Raw genomic sequence first — 20526 nt, 5'->3', positions numbered from 1 at the left:
CCTATACATATATACTAAATTAAGTATATGATCTATTATTTAGCATAGACGATATTCTACCCTTATAGTCATTGCTGGTCACTTTCTTTAAAATCGTTCCTCTTAGACGACCTGATTACAGTGGGATTCCACGTTCGTTTCTATCTAATAGACATTGCCTATCCACAATCCGTGATGGAGAGTAATATATTATTACAAGGATTTTTTCTTCTGCAATACCTGTGGTACGTCTCTGTTGAAGTTAGGATTTGAAAAAATTTACATATTCAAGGAAACGATACTACTATGGAAATAAAGGCGGTTTGGAACGAGAGTATCCAGCTTTCCAAGAAAAAAAGGATCTCATTAATAAATAGCAGTGCATGAATACTGAAAAAATTATTTTAATAGGAGAAAACATGGCGCAAGGATATTATAAGACCGAGTCATAGTAATAAAAAAAATAAATGAATGCAAAGCTATCGAAAGCGTGAAAGCGAATGTGATGAAAAAGTCGTAATAATAAAAAAGCAATATTAAAAATGGAACTCCAGCAATAAGAATGATAACACCATAGCACCAAAAAAGGAATTAATAAATACAGGACAAGAGAAGACAATTCTTGTGATTAAAAGATTGTACAAGGACATCAGAAGGATATTCAAGATATTTTTACCGGGTCTCACAGATCTGGGATCTTGGTACTTTTAAGAGAATGCTGTGCTCCCAGGTTGCCTTTCCTACAAATTTAAAGTTTACCGATACGGGATTCTTTATCTAGTTCTACAGATCTGGCTTTTTTTTTTTTTTTTTATTCAGTTTCCCAAATTTGAAATATTTATAATATATTGATATACATCATAATACCTTTTTTTTTTCGTCCTTTCTTTATATTTGACTTTACTAGGTTTGTATTGTATATAGTAAAGTTAATAGTTAATGTTACGTAAATAGTTGTTTTAACGTCTTTATGCTATTTATTTTATGTTTTATGCTATATTTACGTATATTTTTGTAAAAACAGAAGTTTCGCAACTACTTCGATAGTTGTTGATGCATAAATCGAGGTCACCCAAAGGTTAGCACGACCCGAAATAACTGGCGATAATTTCTTCAATGCCGTGCCATTCGTTCAAAAAGTAAACAAACACTTATACGTACATGAGTCGCGATAAGTTATCAGGAAGAGTTCGCTTGACTATTCTAGGATTTGGTCATCAACTTGTCAGATATGTCGCGACATATTTTCACATTTTATAAAGACGATACTTTTGTATACTTTCTATTAAATAAAATAAGAATGTATATTATTTAAGAAATTTAAAATCAATAATTCCATACTTTCTACAAGCATGTGATTACAAATTGTATGCAAATATGGATCGTAATATATAAAGTACAATAAAACTGATTATTTATATTGTTCTCAGGTTCAAAGTAAACGTATATCTATGCTGTTTGCAAGCTTGGCTATGTAATTAAGATCGTATGACGTGTTCAGAAAGATGGGAGAGTGTATGCGTTTCCTCTTACCCAACGTACTGACCTACCCTTGCTTGGTCCTTGAAGTTGTTTCGAGACCCACGACGACGTTTTATTACCCATAAAACTTCCTTTTAAAGAAACGACGCGATAAGGTATTCCGAAAATTTTTATAATTTATACTCGTAGACAGTATTTCTACCTGCAATCCACCAATGTTATAAGTCATGAAACAATTCTGCTGAATTTATCGTATTAAATTCGTCTGGCGATTATTTGACGAAAGCAGTCTTTTTACTGCTACCAGTACGAATATCTTCGACTTAATCTTGACGTCATTTACAACCTATTACGCGGATGGTCTTTCGGTGCTGTAGGACGTGTTCATGCGAATTCAAACTAGTTTCACCACGAAATGGAGTACGAAATGCAGCGTGCAGAAGAATAGCCGAGCGAAAGAAACAAATCGAAATACACCGTTAGAAAGTTATTACAGTTATACGTATATTTAGTACGGTCGACTGGCACAATCGTGGTCCTCGACGGTGGACTCGTACTGGCATTCAGCCATTATTCTCACGCATCATCACTATACTATATTATCCAATATATACATTTGCGCCTACAATTCATTTCGACGTTGCTCTCCCGATTATTATCGATCACTAAACATAACTTTCATCTCTACATTATATTTTGATGCAATTACCGTGTAATTAAATCACACGCTTGTGCGTTAACACTGCGCAAAAACTTAACGTATCATCGTATCTTGCTCGATACTACTTCTACAACACGATGGTGCTTCCGAGAATCTATCTGCAGTGTAATCTAAAGTCAAATGGAATGTAATCTGATTAAATTGTGAACGTATGACGGATAAAAAGAACCGAGCAATGTATTATGCATAACCAAGAGGAGAAAATTCGAAACGCGAATCGTTGAGAATTTCGCCCGGTGGTCCGCATAGTCGCGAAGTTCGAAGGCTGAGAGCGCGCACTCGCGTGGTTCTATGGGAATGCTGGTTGATCCGATGGCTTGGCAACAACGCGCACGGTACGCCGGTGCACTCGCTGCACGCCAGGCAACGTTGCAATCGTCTAATACACGAGCTAGCGTGTGCACGCGTGGCCGCGTGGATCGTTGCTGGCTACGTATATGCGTTTGCGTATGGACGTGGCTGACGTCGAGAAATCGAAAGAGCGCACCGACCGAGTCGAACGACTGACGAAACGTCTCTGAACACGCGCCATCAGCACTCAGAGCTTTCTCGCGTGTTGCCTTGTGCGTTTACGAGGCACGCGCTCACGAATCAAGTGCACTTTCAAGGCTGTCGGCAGAAATTTCCTCTGGCCTCGTTCGAAAAACACCCGGGGACACGTGTTTCCGCTTCGATACGTCCCGTTCAGGAATATTCCTGATCGAAGCTGCAACACGATAGGAACTTGGCTAATCATTTGTTTCGATGAATTTTTGTAGTCTTATAACTATATATTTTATTCTCCTTATAATTTTATCATATAAATTTTTCGACTAGAATACAGCGTTACATATTAAATATTGACAAGCATAAACAACACAACAGTTTAAAGTATAAAATTTTGTAAATTGTCGTTACAACATTGCCTATGGTATTGGATAGTCATTATTAACGTTTAACTGTTACCGTGGGATTTCGGAGTATTAGTTCACGCGTTTATATACATTATATAGACTATGAATCGTTATACAATTATCTATGAGGAATTTAAATGTGCAGAAATGTATCGAATTCTCATAGTACACAGGAATGTACGAAATATCCAAAATAAAGTAATCGTATCTATATGATGTAACAAATCTGCATTTATGTTCTGTTTTTTTAAATCGTATTCATAAAAATTTCGATTTGCATAAACATTTGCAATTACAAGTATTATCACAATTACGCTCGTAGGTAACATATGACGTTAAGACGTTATAATTCATAAGATTAGCTTTTTATTTATTATTGAAAAAACCCTCGCAACTAAAGATAGATTGCGGGCACGTGTTAGTTTTTGCATAAGATAGTAGATCTACAATGTGTTGATAGAGTAAAGTAGTTAGAAAGTAGCAGTGGACGGCGAAATTGCGAACGTAAGAAGCGTTACGCGGTGTTGCGAGAATATGAAGAACGTTCCGTGCGGCACATGAAATATCTACGGTTAAGCTCCGACAAGGAATATATCTAATGCATGTCTAGTACACGGTGGTTTTATTCGAGCCTTGCTCGAGATTCAATTGGAGAAAACGAGAAAAGCTCACGGCGAAACAACGTGTATTCGGTGGAGCGGGGGCTTTCGAAACGCTTTGGGCACTTTCATGCATTGCGAAAGATTCAAACTGAGGCCGGAGGAGAATGATTTGGGTCGTGACCTAGATTTCGTATTCTCTGTTCGCTCTTTCTCCGTCTTTTCTTTCGTTTTTGCGCCTTATCCCACGTACGTCGGTTATTTGCGTTGCTACATCGCCGAACACCGTAATTGGCTTCGGTTGATCGCCGGCCTGTTCAGAGTTGTCGATAACTTTGCAACTTCGCCAAGTTCAACGCTCCGATAGATCGCACGTAATGTTTCAACAACTCTACTATCGATTAACCGATCGTGATACGATAAAGATGTAGCTTATTATAATAAAAACAAAGATGTAACCGTTTGAATGACAAGTTGCACCAAATGACTGCTTCTCATGACGCTTCTTTCTTTTTTCTTTTAATTTTCTTTTATTCATTTCATTATTTATCGCTTAATCAAACGCTTGGTGTTTGCGTCGCTTTCCCGCTTTACTCGCGGCTGCAGAACGAAGACGCTCGAACACTCTTAAGTGTTTCTCTTTAACTAAATGACTCATCTTTAAGCGATGCTACAAGGGATACGAACGCGTATCCACGCTTCCGCCGATAATCTTCGCGTGAAATTTGCATTTTGGAGAAGTGCCAAATCATTCACGCGTCTTTAGACAAGTGCTCCTCAAAATCGACGCTAACGTCTTCCTATGGGATCGAAGATGACGCGACACTGACGACAAACGATCCGAGTGATTAATGTCGTGCAGTCTCTATTGGCGGCTCTGTTTACCGAGCTCGATGTCGACAACTTGTTGGACATTGGCGTAAGTTGCGACTAGACATGTACAAAGGTTACTCAATGCCTCTAGTTAAATCGTACGTAAGGTTTCGTGTACGTACAGATTGTCGTGCTTTGGATTTTGTGCATAGCAGGAAAAAATGTTACACGCGTGCGTAAAATGTAATTTAACGATTTCGACATGATTATCACGCACGAGTGCAGCCGGGGACGAGAAGATCGTATGTAGATTTTAATTCGATGTAATTCAAAGAATTTCACATTGTATTTAGTAACTTTAGCTTCGTGCAAAGACCTTTTTTTATTGCAAAAATAAAATATGAATGAGCTAAAATTTTGAATTGCTCGTTATTGTGTATATTTGAACAGCTTGTAGGTACACTGAATGAAGATATAAAATGATGCTAATTTTGTTGGCCCTTTCTAAAAAGAGAGATTTTTGACGATATAACACAGGAAGCTAACGTTATACACACTCTGGATAGTTTCCAGAGGCAACTAGAATTCACAGTAAAGTAATGATCTCTTTTTTTGGAAACTTTCCAATGTTTCTCCATTAGACAATTTTTATATTTCACAATGTTCATGATATTTTACATACACGTGAAAATTTACACGTTCGAATACGGATTATTTTTTAACATATTTAGAAAATCATGTTGTTTATGTTTTGCATCATTATCATTTGTCATTTGCAAGGGAAAAATTGAAATGTAAACTGATAATGATATTAGTGAAAGATTCGTTTACAACTAGAAATCGTTAAAAATAAAAACATCGACTATTACAGGCTGCTGTACTTTCTTCTTTATTTTTTAGATAAATTCTAACTAATTACAACAATTTGGAGCACACTAGCGTGTAAGCAATGGCGCCATGTTTTTGTGGCTATGTATTTCTGCAATTACTTCTCGGATGGTTAATTTATGTTATATTAATACAGTAATAAGCGTGTCCCACAACAATGCCGACACATGCTAACCTTTTGTCGGCATCTTTAGTCACTTTTCTTCTCTTCGCTGTTACATACGTCTCATAATAAAGCCGTGTAGTTAACCTATCCCGGTCTTGTATCATTTATCGTATCGTTCCGAGGTAAACAAGTGACACGAGCGTGTAATCGGTGCGTGATTAGTATTCGTGGGCAAATGTCTTTACGCATTCGCTGAACAATTTTCTTGGTAAGCGTTAAATATTCCGTCAACTATTCACTAAACTTCTTGTAGTAATTTCTTCACTAACAGCTATATGCTAGTCAATTATCGACGTTGTATCTCATATTGGTCGATAATACGTAGTTTTAGACGGTAAGCACTATATAGTGTCGTGCGTGTCACTGTCAACATTGCAACTCGTGGGATTCGATGGATCATAGAAACTCAGAATTGAACAAAAAAGTGATTAGATAATTTTCGAATTGGCGAATGAAACTTAAAACACAATCCGCAATCACATTTGTTGTGTCACGTTCATTGTTTTAATTTATAAGAACAGAAACAAAAGACGTTCTTTACTGAATCTTTATTTCTTTAATTCTATAATTCTTTACTTATCGATTCTTTACTGAAAAAAGTGAAAATCTGCACATTTATGATTTTGGAACAAGAGAAGCTAAGTTGGCTGTGTTCTAGTTCCAAAAGGGTATTACTCGTCCAAACTGGTACTTCAAAACGATATTGGTGCACCAAAGGAGTGAAAGATCCCTTTATCCTATTTCAACGAATAAACAATACACACTCAATAACAAGATTTTCATTCGGTCGAAAACTGTTTAATCGTAATGCAGCACGATCGATTACGTCTAGAGAATCGAAACTGATGTTTAATTACCTATTATTTGAGAGGGAGTAGACGATGTAAGAAACAAGTGATTTCTTAAAATCAATCGGAGCATGCTATTGGCATCTATCGGTATTCTCGCACGCGGTATTATCACGGCGCACGCGGTCGCTCACGAATTCGGAGTAACGAGTAAATTCCGATAAGTTACCGGTGTGTCGGAAACTTTGGTGAGACGCGGTAGGAGGGAACGGTGAGGCACGACGTCGAGGTTGTTTGAGAGAGGGGAAAGAGCGGGAACGCGAGACGAAGCTCGAGAACTACAGAGAGGAGAGCGCGAGGAGGAAGGTGGGCTGTGAGTTTGAGAGAGGGAAGAGCAAGAGGCAAGAGGGTGGCGGCTGCGAACCTACGACGGGGGGTGATGGTCGGGGAAGGAGGGTTAGTGTTCATGTAGGTGGGAGGGAAAGAGCGGAGCGGAGCGCGCTATCGGCGAGCGCCTCGGTTCGGTCGAGTCGGCCGACGTCGGCCTCGATCAGCCGCTCGGCGCTCAGTTCGAGTCGGACCTCCGTCGTAGTCGGATTGTGTCGTTCTGCCGCGCTGTCTCTCTCTCTTTCTCTCTTTCTCCTTCTCTTTTTCTCTCATTCCCTCCCGTGGGCACGCGCGCGCGCGCGCCACTGTGTATGTGTGTTCCTCGTTCTCCCTCTATGTCCCCCTTTTCCCCCGCAACGACAACGAGTTCCGCCCAGTGAAAAAGAGTCGAGCTTTCCTGCAAACAAGACGCGTCCTCGACGGCAGTTGTTTGTTTTCTGGTTTCGCGGTGTCGTGGTGACACAAACAGCAAAGTCGAAGAAGCGAGGGACCGCGCGTGCGGAGGAGAGGAGAGACAACGAGTCGCCGCGTGTACCGTGCCGCTCGTGTGGGTTCCCGTCGTTGTTGTGTCGTACCCATTGCCGTTGTCGTCGTCAACGTTGTTGGTGCGAAGAGTTTCAGTCAACGGAAGGAGAAGTAGGTTAGCACACGGTGCCTTTCGCGTCATCGCGGTAAAATATACCCGGTTCTCCGACCACTTCTCTCTCTACACCTTTTACGCGAACCCGCGGAGTGTGTACCATCCCGATGTGGTGACGTTTAACCAACGCGCACTTCTTTTACGTAACGAAAGCGCGTTAGAACGCGCGCGTGCGCTCTATATGTAATCCGTCTTCGGTTTCTGTCCTTCTCGTTTGTCGGTTGCAAGCGAGAATCTTCGATCATCGGTAGTACGCCGAGTTCTCGTGTGTGCTCGTGTTCCATCGGATCGGCCGATCGGTCATTTTCGTCTCGTTACCAGTGGCTCTGTGTGTGGATTTCGTGCCGCATTGCTTTCCCGTCTTTCGTCCGAGATACATACTCCGATCGTGATCGCCGTGTAACTCACTCCGATTTTCGCGCTTTCGACGCAGCAGTTTCTTTCGATCGTATTACGGCTACCGAGTCGGTTCGATACGCGTCGATATCGCATTGGATTCGACCAAGTTCACGGAGCAAAGCGCGCGCCTGTTCCGTGAACAAGCCAGTTTCCATTCAACAACTATCTTAACAGTGTGATCGAAACTAAACGTTCGTGCTTTTACAGTAAGGTGTTTTCTTCGTACGGATACGTAAACCAGCCCGGCTACATATGTACACACAGACATTGGAAAACGGTGCTATTCAACTAGCACCTTCTGCATCGAATACTCTTCATTGATTCAATTTCGTATTGTTTTGTGGTGTTTCGTGAGAGGTGTGTTTGTTCAAACCTCCGAGTGGTGCGACTGTTCTAAGTGTGATTTAAATCAGTGATTTCAAAGAAAAAGCCGATTATATTCGGCAAGCAAAGAAAAAAGAAAAGAAAAAAAGTGAAAGTTTTATCAGTGCAGTACTACGCTATTGTGGATTATTGGATATATTATACACTACTCTGCGATCTGCCGACGGAGCGCAACATTGCGGCTCACAATTTATGTGAGTATTAAAATATTGCCTTAAACGTTACTTTCGTGATTACGATCGATACGAGTCTCAGTCTGTTGTCAATGTCGCGAGTGCTATCTGTCCTTCGATCAACGACCATTTTGTTACCTCGTTACCTTCCCCCCCATTATTCTTGACCGTTTATTTACTTTATTACAATTCACTTTTACGCGAAAATTTCGAAGATTGATAGACGTAAGAGAATTTCAAAGATCGTAACCGGATAGAAAGAACCTTCGGGGAATTGCGTCATCGACGAAATCGCCGACGCGTTCGTGTTTCGCTGCGATATTCTCTACGAACCTTTAAAAAACATCGACGCGCCTGAAGTTAGAATCGACACGTCTTGGTTACGTTCATTCTGCATCGATACACGGTCGATTCGAAACTGACGCGACGCGATGTCTCCAAAACAGCGACGTTCGAAATCGTCGTTAACCCTGTACAAGGTACGATACAGTGTCTTGGATATTACTTACGGAATCGGTTGTTAGGTGGTATAGGTAAATTGGCTTCAGTGCGAATCTTGGCGGTTATCACAGGTCTCGAATATTTGGCGACTGTTATAAATTCCACGGCGATGACTTTTCTCTCGTGAGTTCTGTTCGGAGGCTGTTTGCAAACAGATTTTCCTCGAGTTTTTGGCTGAACATCGTTTCGGAGAACATCGATCTTTTCTTTTTCCTCGGCTCTGATCAACGATGCCCTTGTGCTCATCCGTGTTATTATTGTTCCTCGCTCTCTCAATAGGTACATGTATAACTAAGCTGTTAAGAAAAAACACAAAACGTACACGAAAATGGTAACAAAGCGAAATCCCATTATTCTCCTGTGAATTTAACTTTTTAATCGTATTACGCTTTAAATAAAATTCATTTAAATCGCAAATGAGTTTTTTTGATTATGAATTTGTATTACGAATGATAAATACCAAGAATAACAAGAGTTCGTCTGCGACGATACGAGCTTGGCTTTATCGTGTTATATCAATCGCATAAACACGTTGGTAGAACAAAGCGTAACGATCGCACAAATCTGTTGGACGATTAATTTGTTAGTAGATTGTCTACTCGTTTTCTTTTAACAATTGTCTTGCGTTTGACAGTTAACCGGTAATTTTAATCTCGTGGAACAATACGGAGCTCGACGGGACGAAGAAAACGTCGATACCCGTTCGACGATCTATTTAAAATTCTTCGCGCGGAAATGTTATCTTATCGGCGAAAGAATGTTCTGCTGAGAAAGCGAAACTTCGGAAAGTCGTCGCAACCGTCTCAGCCTCTTTTCTTCGTCGTTGTTTACGTCTTGCATCGCTCTTTTATCAAAGAATTATTACCGACAAGTGCAATGCCATCGATGCGTTCCAATTGCGGCGTACTCCACCAGGAAATTGACCTTTCGGAGTTGCTACGCGTTTGTCAATTCTATCGTGCTCGTTCCTTATCGAATTTCATTAAAATTCAGCATATTAACGTGAAAGTAGGATACCTCAAGTTTCTTCAATTATGGCAGGAATAGGAATGTGAAGAGTTTGCTTCCAAATATTATTCTCTCTATCTCTTATTATTTATTATTTATTAACGTAGATATAAGAAGATTCTGTTTTCTTTCAAGTTAATGATAAGTGGTCTATTTTGTCTATTTTGCATAATAGTTTACCAATAGGTAGTATCGGTAAATTAACAAGTTTCGAGTTATAGATTAGAAACTTCTGTTTTACAATTTTATGTTAGATTAATTACATAGTTTGCGATTGCTTGTACAACTTCGTTTCTTATTACTAAAGCTGTTAACTGTTGTCATTATTGACACTAACAATTTGTGAGTTATAAATTGTTAAATTTGATCAATAATGTTTGTTTAATTATGCAGTAAATCATTCATACACTACTTTAATTGTAGCCATCTATGTATAATGCATTTAGAAACACGTTCTATTGAACGTATCGTGGTTAGTCGGAACAATAGAAAGTGCTGATGAAACGAATAATCGAATATCGTAAAATTCGGTGTAACAGGAAATTTTCGTTAAAGCATAAAACGTGCAAAAAGATATGGCGCGAGTGTTCCGATGAATAGGTTCGGACTCGTGTGGATGTTTGAAAAGCTCGCATAGAAATGAGATGAAATTGAAGGGTTCCGCGATACGCGAACCGGAATTCCAGACTATGTAATTAAATATAAAGGGAACTTTTAATACGTAACTACTGTACGTAGAGAAAATCGCAGGGCGAACCATGTCGCGGATGGTATCCTTTTTCTCTTCTTTCTTTTTTTTCTGCTGATGTTTCGTGCAATCGAGCAAGTTTTAACGACGCGCGGGACACGAGCGTTAGACGCAGTTAAACTATTAAAACCGCCGACGATACTTTCTTTTTAATTGTATTTTAACGAAGTCCGCGTGCTCTTTAATCGACATCGATTAACTTTCGAGGCTGTCGAATACGAAGCGTCGCGGAGCATTGTTATTCGACTTTTGTCCGAGCAAAAACGTGCTCGTTCGTTGATCATTCTTTTCGAGTACAATTGAAATATAATTTTAACGAATGTAATAAAATATTAATTGGTCTATAACGGGAAAAGCGTAGATGTATAGAATTTCAGAATCGTGTAAAATATCGAAGAATTAGCGTCTGTTTCAAATATAAATGAGACTATAAATCTTTAACCAAGTAAGTGGATATAAAGCTTAAGGTCATTTAGTAGAAAGATGAAAAGGACGTTTCAAATAACGAAACAGATTAAACTCGGCTAAAATACGATCGCGTGGATCTTTTTACATTTTACGCGACATCGTCCATACGTCGTTGAACCCTTTGAGTGGTTGCACTTTGCACAAGCAGAAGCTAGGACTTTGAATAATTATTCTCGGAGCGTAACCGTTTGCAAGCAAATTAATTGTGGAACGTTCCGGTAACCTCGTTACTTGTTCCTCGCGTTCTGCCTTCTTCCTCTCTTGCACATCCAAGGATCTCCGTGTACAGATCGACCGAGACGAGAGTCATAAAACGTTGTAACCGAGAGTCTGCGAAATTATTGAATTATCAACCGTATCGTTTCTTCGTTCGAAGTTCGTACTTTCAGCATTATCGTATTATGCGTGGCGCAGCGTATCCAATGCTGTAATTTGTCATTCGATCTTCCTATCTTAATATTCTTTATGTTTTAAATCCAATTGTAAATATTCTTTTTGTCAACTCTGTCTTATTTGATAATCGTGATTATAATTTAAACTATTTGAGGCTCGTAGAATAAGAATTAGGCTATAGGATTAAGAATAGAATATGTAACCTAATAACAAACAGAATAAGAAGAATGAACGTCGCAAGCACGAATGAACGAGCTGTTATGGTCGTAATTAAGCTGGCTTCTAGCGACGACGTCGTGTTTGTGTGCGTGTGATTGAAACGAGCCGTATGTTTCTTATCTACCGCATACACGAATGACGTTAACCTTGCATTTTTATCGCGTACCCCGTGATTAATTTCTCAATGGAAGAGAAGAAAGGAGCAACTGCGCGCCCGTACCGAGCGATTGTTCCGTTGGAAACAATTGGTGACTCGTGTTGCTCCAAATTTCTTTGTCGTTCGATGAAAAGTCTCCACATACTGCACACTGTGAAACATTCGACAGAAAATACCACAGTATTAACTCTGTTCCGACAGGATGCGAACAATTCTAACATGGCCACGAACACATTCATGCATACACACACGGATACACTTGCAGAAGGTGTAGGACGTGCATCGAAGGTTCGTTTGAAAAGACGAGCGCAGGTCACATTCTCAACACCTGCTTGCAGATTGTGAGGACATTTTTCTGGCGTCTGGAGAATTTCCCTGGTCTCCTTCTTTCTCCCTTTGCTCTTTTCATACACAAAGAAAACCGGGTTTCTCGAATGTATACGTTGATCTTTGTAATCTTTTATTATACGTACACGTTCACACAACGGAATGGTTCTTTGCGCGGTATTAGTGTCCTCGTAAAATACCCACGAAGAAAAAATCGTGACCGAAATGGCAAACGTTAATGGTGTTCCCTTATGACTGTGAATATTTTTCCCTGAAAGCGTCTGACGGGCTTTTCAGAAAATTTCCAATTTCAGTCATGTTGTGTTCGTCACTCGCATCACTCGAGGTGAAGTAGTTTCTTTTAATTTTAGCCCGAATCACAGACAAATATATTCTTCCGTAGATTGTAGACAAATTGGGTCGTTTATGTCTAAGGACAATCTTGTTACTGTGTTCCAGAGTTGTTGATGTTTTTCTATTCTATTATCATTTGTCAATTTAAATATTTCAAACTTTTCTCGATAAAGATAAAAATTCGAAAGAGAGAAATTCAGGAGTGAAATTTCTTGGATCGTCGATGAACCAACTCATTATCTTAACGCCTTTTACTAAGCAAATTTTACTAGGAATAACGGGAATGTAAAGTATATTTGTTTGGGATAAAATCGATTCGTTCTCCGGAAGAAAACATTTGTCAAAAAGCAGATGTGTGAAAATGTGGATAGAAAATACTATATCGATTTTGAGGATGAGCGTTCCTCTGACGACGTCATCTTTCAGCTTATTGCATAAATCTCGTCGGCTTAGCCCAAGTAATGCTGAACACGCGGCCAAAGATCCTTTTTCCAAATGTATATACGTTCATACCAGAACGTATATCTTCATTCTTCTAGCAACTTCTTTTTTGCATAGAAACGCGCGCACCGCATTTCAGATGCTTATAAATTCATGTGCATGAAAGAGGAAAGTGGTCGGTTCGTGTTTGCTTTGTAAAAAACGAAGAATGTAGGAAAAGGATATTCTCCGTGTTAATTTTCATATTGTAGCGAAAAAGATGTCCATTGTATCTAATTCCGATCATCGTTCAGCCAAACAGAAAACTCGCTTTTCTTGGAGTAAAATTGTAATAAATTAGTTTCGATCTCTTTCAAATTAAGATTCGATCTCAATAATACTTCATTTATCATTTCTACTTTTGCTCGCCTGTATAATCGAAAAAAAAGGGTTATGATGCACAAAGAGAATTGCGAACTGAAGAGGAATGATGGAATGTCCTTGCACGTATCAAAAGTTCAATCGAAGGAGCGGCCGATGGCAGATACATTGAATAATACGTGTTACAGTGATGTTGTCGAAGCGTTCCATGAAGACCGCTGGAGCGGCTCTTCTTTGTCGTATCCACTAACCTTGAGTAACTGTCGGGTTGTCGAAGGTTACCTCGATCGGTTCGGCGTAAATGAATCCAACTAATTCGCTCGGAGCCATTGTGGACTGTTTCAACCGTAAGTATTTTATCTTCGATGCAGGTAGCGAGAAGTTTTTTAAAATCGAAATTAATACACGAGAAACGGTACCCTTCTATCGCGAAATATGTTTTTAATTAAACGTGCGCGCGCGCATTTTCTATATAAAATACTCGTAAAAGGTAATACGTCGCAGTAGGAATTCCTCTGTTAGCATTTTTCATATCTCCTGCGTTAAAAAATCGTCGAGTGTCGCACGTTTATCGTTGCCGTTCTTTCGGAATTCTTCTGGGAACGAAGCATTCGAGCGGCTCGTTTTTCGAGACGGTCGTGTCCCCTGCGCTCGCTTTGAAAAATAGCCTCGACTTTTCGGGTGATTCACGAGGCAACCTGAACGCCTTGTAAAGAACGACGTGATATTCTTCAAAATTTCTAGAACATCTCCGACCCTCCTCACCGTTGCACGCTTTTTCATTACTGTAAATGTAACGGAGATGAAAACATGAAAACGGATGGAGACGGGAAGCGATATCCGCTGGTTTGCTCTCCGGTAAAACGCGAGAAACACGCATATATGAGTCCGTTCGCAAGTCGATCGTGATACGATCGTCGATTCCGACGCCTACGATTTTAAACGTTCACCTATACACTTTCTCATTCTAGACGAAAGCTCAAGAGGATATAGGGACGTTTCACACGGCACAGAGTGAAGCGCGTCGTTAAGCTGTTAAGCAGGTCGTTCTTTAATCGCTACAACTTATTTATAATTTACCATTATCTCTGTTATCTGCTTGCGATGGATGGAAGTGTCATTCGTTTCTTGAGAATCGACTATTAATCGTGTACATGTTTACGTAATAAAATCAGTTTGGTGTTTGAAAGACTGAAACAAAGAAATTGTTATTCGAGTGACGATTTAACTCGTCTCGCCGCATTTACATAAGGTTGAGAGCGATATCGAGAAATAGCATAAGTACGTACATAGCAACGTTTGAGCGTTGCGGAACGTCCAGACGACGGAACAAAAGGAGAAGTGTCGAGGTTGAAAATACAGTATGCGATTCATTTTTTATAACCTTTATGGGATAGTAGACGGATTATCATAATGATAGCCAGTTCCGCGAAACTTCTTTTGATCGTACTTACGAGAGACGAAGGCTCTCCATTGTTAAGCGTAGAGCAGATTTATGATGCGATCCACTTTGCCCTCGCTTCTCGCTTCCGGTTATTACGCGAAAGTCGGGCAAGAAAAGCCCAACTAGGGGATACGCCGGTACGGCAGTGCCCCGTGGGTGGGGAGAGTTTCTTAAAAGAAGGAACTCGAGTGAACGGATCCAATCTGGGAAGATTCGTTTCGTGTTTTTCATGAAACGCCTGAAACGACCGGGGAGAAAAGGGAGGGTGAATTTATTGACCCATCGATCCGATTGTTCGATACCATCTCTCAATGGTAACGTTGTTTCATCTTCGAACATTTGTTATTACATTGTCTTAAATAATTGGGACAGGTTTTGGTTCTCAAATACCGCAGCTTTCGTTCTACAATTACGTAACAGCCACAACCATTTGTTGTCTGGTCATTGTATCGCAAATGAAATAAGTAAGAATCGTCGAAGAATGGAACGAAATTTACCCGCAGGTGTAATTTTCTGCTTTATAATTAAAAGTTTGCTAAAACAATATTAAATTAAGTTGAAATAACGGGAGATGATAATTTTAAGTTAGCTCGACGTGTCAATTCGATGAATTACTTTCGCAAATTACTTTCGTAATCCATTTAACGGAAATACAATCGAAATTTGCTTGATTTTTAATCGGAGGTTTCGTAACAAAGATCCTCGTTTAGCTAGGTAAAATGAATTGTTAACGCCCAGCTTATACGAGATAACGTATTCGTGTCGCTTAATCTCCGGCCGAATAGCTGGCGTTAAACACGACGAGCGTGCGCGTTACACACCGCGTCAGTCCTCATTAACAGAATTCATATTCCGATATTTATAATGTATTCGAACCGCCAGAAATAATCCAGGAATTGCGTTCAACCGTTAACTTAATTGCGATCCACCGTGTCAATCCATTAACTGTTTCTCCCCGCGCGTTCTCCGTCTTTCTCTCTGTCTTTCCTTCTCTCCTCTTCTCCTTCTCTCTTTGCATGAACGCTATTCATGCAAATTTGCGCGAACACCGTAACAGACGTTCCTCGGTGAATCGTTTCTCTCTCTTTCTCTCTTTCTCTTCCTCTCTCGGAGTGAACGTTATGCCGGGGAATATAAGCTCGTGCGCGTCTCGCTATCAGTTTCGAAGGATAGAACATAATGGTGAAATAAAATGAGCACGACGAAATAGAACGTCGCAGAGATGGAGACATCGAACTACCAGATTTATAGTAGGGACGGAACTGCATACGCGCGACTTCCTCCTCATAGTGTGTATGCTCGTGTAGATGCGTAACAACGTACAGGTACGGACAGGTATGTATATCGTTTTAACACGGACTGCGCAAGTATTTGTGTTATTTTCTGTGAAAAAGGTCGATATCGAGCAGAGAAATTGTTTACCCGTAAAGGACGTGTGTTGTACAGGTGAATGTTTCTTGGGGTCATGGACCTTGTAGGAATTCATTCTCGTGTCATAGCTTTTGAGCTTTGAATAGAAGGAAATCTTAGAACGTAAGGTTACGTAAATGTACGAGCGAGTCAAAAGAAGAATAGTACAGCTGATAATATCTTTAATTTGAGGACACTGTGAGTGAAGTTAAATTCTAGTAGAGGAATTTGTATTCCTTTAACTCGGCCATTCTTCTCGCTTCTTCTTCGCGTTTGAAATTTCCTGAGATATTTTCCTTTCGAATACTTTATTCGTTTCAAGTTATACCTATAGATTACATTACTATACGTAGTCACAAAGATTGGGAAATTCGTAAAAATTCTGTCATGTCGTTCTTGGGAATATCTGTACGTATAACGCTTTTTCGCTAATCTTGCGTGACATTATATCGCTTTTTATATCTATCAAGAGAAAATCTAGGAGGCCATATCGAAACTTGGCTCTTATGGGTGAGATTCTCTTATGGGTGCGAATTCTCCGGACAGAGAGTGGATGTTTAAATGCTGGACGATGAACAATGCTTAGTTCGCTATTCGCTCCGTTATGCATTCGCAGTCTATCGTCGGAGAATGTCCGTGAAAAATGGTTCTGTGAGCGTGTTTCGCCTCACGTGACGGGTAGCCGTGACGAGAGCGAACGGGAAACGAGGTCTTGTTGCTTCCCTCCCGTCGAATATACATATTTACCGTGAACCGTGAGCCTTTATCGAGCGTATTGAAAAGTGTTTCGGTAAAGGATCGGCGGAACGGACGATTAGATAGCGACACGAAATAGATAGCGCGCGTCCGAAGTGTCGATGATGCGGGTGAAACATGGAACGATGAATGGCAGTTCCGTTTTGTCGAGAAATTTCGAAGAACCAACGTTTATTGCCACTGAAATTTTTCGTTTGCTCTGTTGACAACGATTTGATGACTTTGGAAACTTTTTTACGACATGTACGTAGTCCCAAAATGACATATGCTGTGGAGCGTCCGTGATTGACCATATCCATTGTCCAAGAGATTATCGTTATTTTCTTCTAAGCATATTTGCTTTTTCATAAATCGTTCGTCATGCCTGATAAAGTGAGGTCTCACCGTGTGACTCATATCATTTATGTATATAGAGTGTCACTATAATTAGTCACAGTCTCGCTATGGAACTTTGTATACAGTATTTTCTATCTAACCTTGAACTTCCTTTTCGAAGTATGAAAAATATTAGACTTAAATTCTTCGAATCTCTTTCAGTCGGATTAGCTATATAAATACGAAGGCGACAGATGAAAGATATGATAAATTACATTTTTTTTTTTTTTTTATCGAACAGTAATATAATCTCTGAATGTATCATATTACTCCTTTCTTCGATTATTTTATATCGAAATATTTCCTTTTAGCTACTAAGTGACATAAAAATCAGAAAATTAACAAAGGTGGACTTCATTTTTGAAGAAAAAAAGAAACTGACATTAATTGAACGCTTCTAGTAGAAGTCTAGGAAAAGAAAAAGGGATAGGGACTATTGATATTTCCGGTGCTATAATCCCGGTTTTCGGACGATTCCAAGAGTGGTAAAGAGAAGGGTCAGCGGTTTGGATGGAAGATGGTAGGACAAACCATCGCAATAAAGGATTCGTCGACCGTGGAAAACCCAGCGGAGCTGTCCAGCCCCGGAAAAATCGTCGGGCTTCTCCCATGCTTTATTTGTGGAAAATTATATTCCAGGAAACTAATTTCAATTTATGATTTCGTTGTCAGGCTGGCACGTGTGAGTATGTGTTATGTTCCCGATCGGTTTTACTACGCTTTACGTAATTAGAAACTGTGTTTTCTCATCCGACCTCGTAACGCGTTCGCATACATTACAGCAATCTCAAATTCTTTTTGCTCTCCTTCGATCGTATCGCGTTATGGATTTCCTCTTGAGTAGCACTGTTACTTAAAATATAAGAATATCGAGCGCTATTTTAAACGCACGATAGTATTATCGACCATCGATACGTAATTTACTTTAATCTTTCGAGAGTTCTACAGAAAGGTAGATTATTCTTGTTCCTTTTCGTCGAAAAGACAACGCCTTCCTGGTGCTTCGAGAGCAATGCTTTCCCAATGTCAATGCTTGTAATCACGAAATTACAGATCGCCTGCGTGAAAGTCTGACCGATGCATTTCGCGCAAAAACTTTCCCTTCTCTCCTGTCACGAGCAAATCGATCGATGCATAATCATGAGAGATTGATCGGTCGATTTCGGTGCTGTTCGAATTACGTACACACGAATTCGGACGAGTAAAGCGATGAAAAAGTATTCGGTAGGAAGAGGCACCGACAAAGGAGATAGAGAAAGCAGTAAGATTTGTTTATACGTCTGTGATACTACCACGATTTATCACTACGCTTAAGAAGGGAAGAGAAGCAGAAAGGAGTGAGGACGAGAGAGACGAACGTGGACCGAAGAGAAAGAGGGTATTATAATCGTGGGGTCCTTCGGTAAATAAGGTTATTCCTCCGTGGAGTCGGCACCCATTCCATTCTATTCCACACTATCTCAGCCCATCTTAGCGGCTTCGTGCTCTCCCTTTTCGTTTTCTCGTCCATATTCACACTCGGCTCTGCGGAGGAACGATTTGTTGGAATTAAGAGGTATTTCAACGCGCCGCCACGACTCGTCGCGACTTTGTGCCGTGAAATCTTTCTCAAATTCTATAATAATCGCGCGAATAAACCGGTCGTTGGGTTTATTGGTTTAACGACCGTCTTGAACGAAGGACATGGAATAAATTGCTCCAAGCTTTAAACGAATCTTGTTAACCATTGAAAATCAGAATTTGGATTATTTATAAGAGCAAAGGACATAATTCATCGGAAGGTAGTAATCTGAATACTAATGTACATAATAGCGTATTAATAAAATTTGCTAGTACGCTGACAGGCAATTAACATAAAATCAGAGTCTTCCTTCTAAATTTAATTAATCGTGTCGCGACATCTTCAAACTCCTTGTCCTAATTAAATCCGTTTTATAAAGTAATACAAAGTTACGATGTATCGATATCGTATCGCGAGCCGAAGCTTGCGAGAGACAAAATAAAAGACCGGCGCATAGTATCATTTCGGTTTTTCTGGCTGCTCGAACTTCGTCCTGACCGGCCTGTAGTTTGTTTTCCAGTTTAACGAGCAGTCCTTGCCACACGATCGGGTCCTTTGAGCGGACACTCCTCTTTTTTTCTTGCTTGCTTTTCACCGTCCCTCCACCCACTTCCCTTTTTTCGTCCCTGTTCCTGTCCCTGTTCCCTTCACCTTCGCACCACTATTCTTTTCTATTCGCATGCAATTGGCTTAACGAACTGTTATTCGCTCTATTAGTATGTTTTCTATTATTCCGCCTAACGCACTCACAATCCCGATGAATCACGAATCGTTCTCACGGAAATTAGCGAATTGTTCGACGGCCGAGAGGTAGTTTAGTTTTCGGAGATCGATCGGAAACAGCATTTGCGGGATTTGAATACGATTGACGTTTACGGAACGTTATAGCCAAAGGATCACCCGTGACGGTAACTTTGTCGTTTAATGGAGTAGTATCTGGTACATACACTGAAGTTTCGATGTGCTGTATAAGTTTGTGGTACGCGCGATGTTCAACACAATTATGAGAATCGCATGACGTGATATTTTGATTTTTATATTCAGTTCAAGCGTCTGTACATGTTTTTTAAATGGTTGCCTAAAAAATTAATTTTTATCGTAGTATTATTATAACGATTCTTTCAACATTTGTAGCGAATGTATTCGTTTATAAAGGACGCAAATAAATATAACGATGATTAACAATATTTTATAGATTCATAGATTTATAGATGTCATAGAAATCGACTGTTTTATCTTTTCTCCAGCGAAGTTAATTTCTCAGCGAAATCAATTTCATATCAGTATCATACATATTTCGTGTCAATTTATCAAATATATATGTTATTTTCGTTTCTATTCGCTCGGTTGACGCAACAGAATCGTTCATAGTATTATACAAGCGATCTAATTCTTTTGAACAGTGCGTGTATTTCGTTTAACTTATTTTACGTTATTTGATTTTTCATCTACATATTCCTATCTATTCGATATTCAATCCATTTACCTCTGTATTCTACAAATTTTCGAATTTTTTACGTAATGAAAAGAATGCAAGAAAAATTCGTTTTAAAAAGTTGTAATTATCTATATATATACGGTGAATTGATTTGACATTCTGTCATGGTAGTAAACATTGGCACGGTTTCGAACTGTCATTCGAATACACGTGGCGTGTAAGCTCGCGAAAGTAATAATTTCTGTACCGGCGAG

The 20526-nt window shown here is 39.8% G+C and overlaps 1 protein-coding gene across 5 annotated transcripts in view; it reads left to right on the top strand.

The window, feature by feature from the left end:
* The first annotated feature begins 6880 nt into the window (after window positions 1-6880).
* The window catches only part of LOC139991003 (uncharacterized), a 327915-nt gene continuing 314269 nt past the window's right edge, over window positions 6881-20526 (top strand). For 3 of the 5 annotated variants that reach the window (XM_072010744.1, XM_072010762.1, XM_072010753.1), the window contains exon 1: window positions 6881-8333. The gene's annotated coding sequence lies outside the window, so the exon portion shown is untranslated. The remainder of the gene's footprint in view (window positions 8334-20526) is intronic. The other 2 variants (XM_072010771.1, XM_072010780.1) reach the window with 2 other exon arrangements.

The sequence above is a fragment of the Bombus fervidus genome, chromosome 1 (assembly GCF_041682495.2).
Source record: "Bombus fervidus isolate BK054 chromosome 1, iyBomFerv1, whole genome shotgun sequence".
In the NCBI taxonomy this organism is placed as follows: domain Eukaryota; kingdom Metazoa; phylum Arthropoda; class Insecta; order Hymenoptera; family Apidae; genus Bombus; species Bombus fervidus.
Note: the sequence above shows the minus strand (reverse complement) of the source record. Positions and strands in the feature narration are given on the sequence as shown.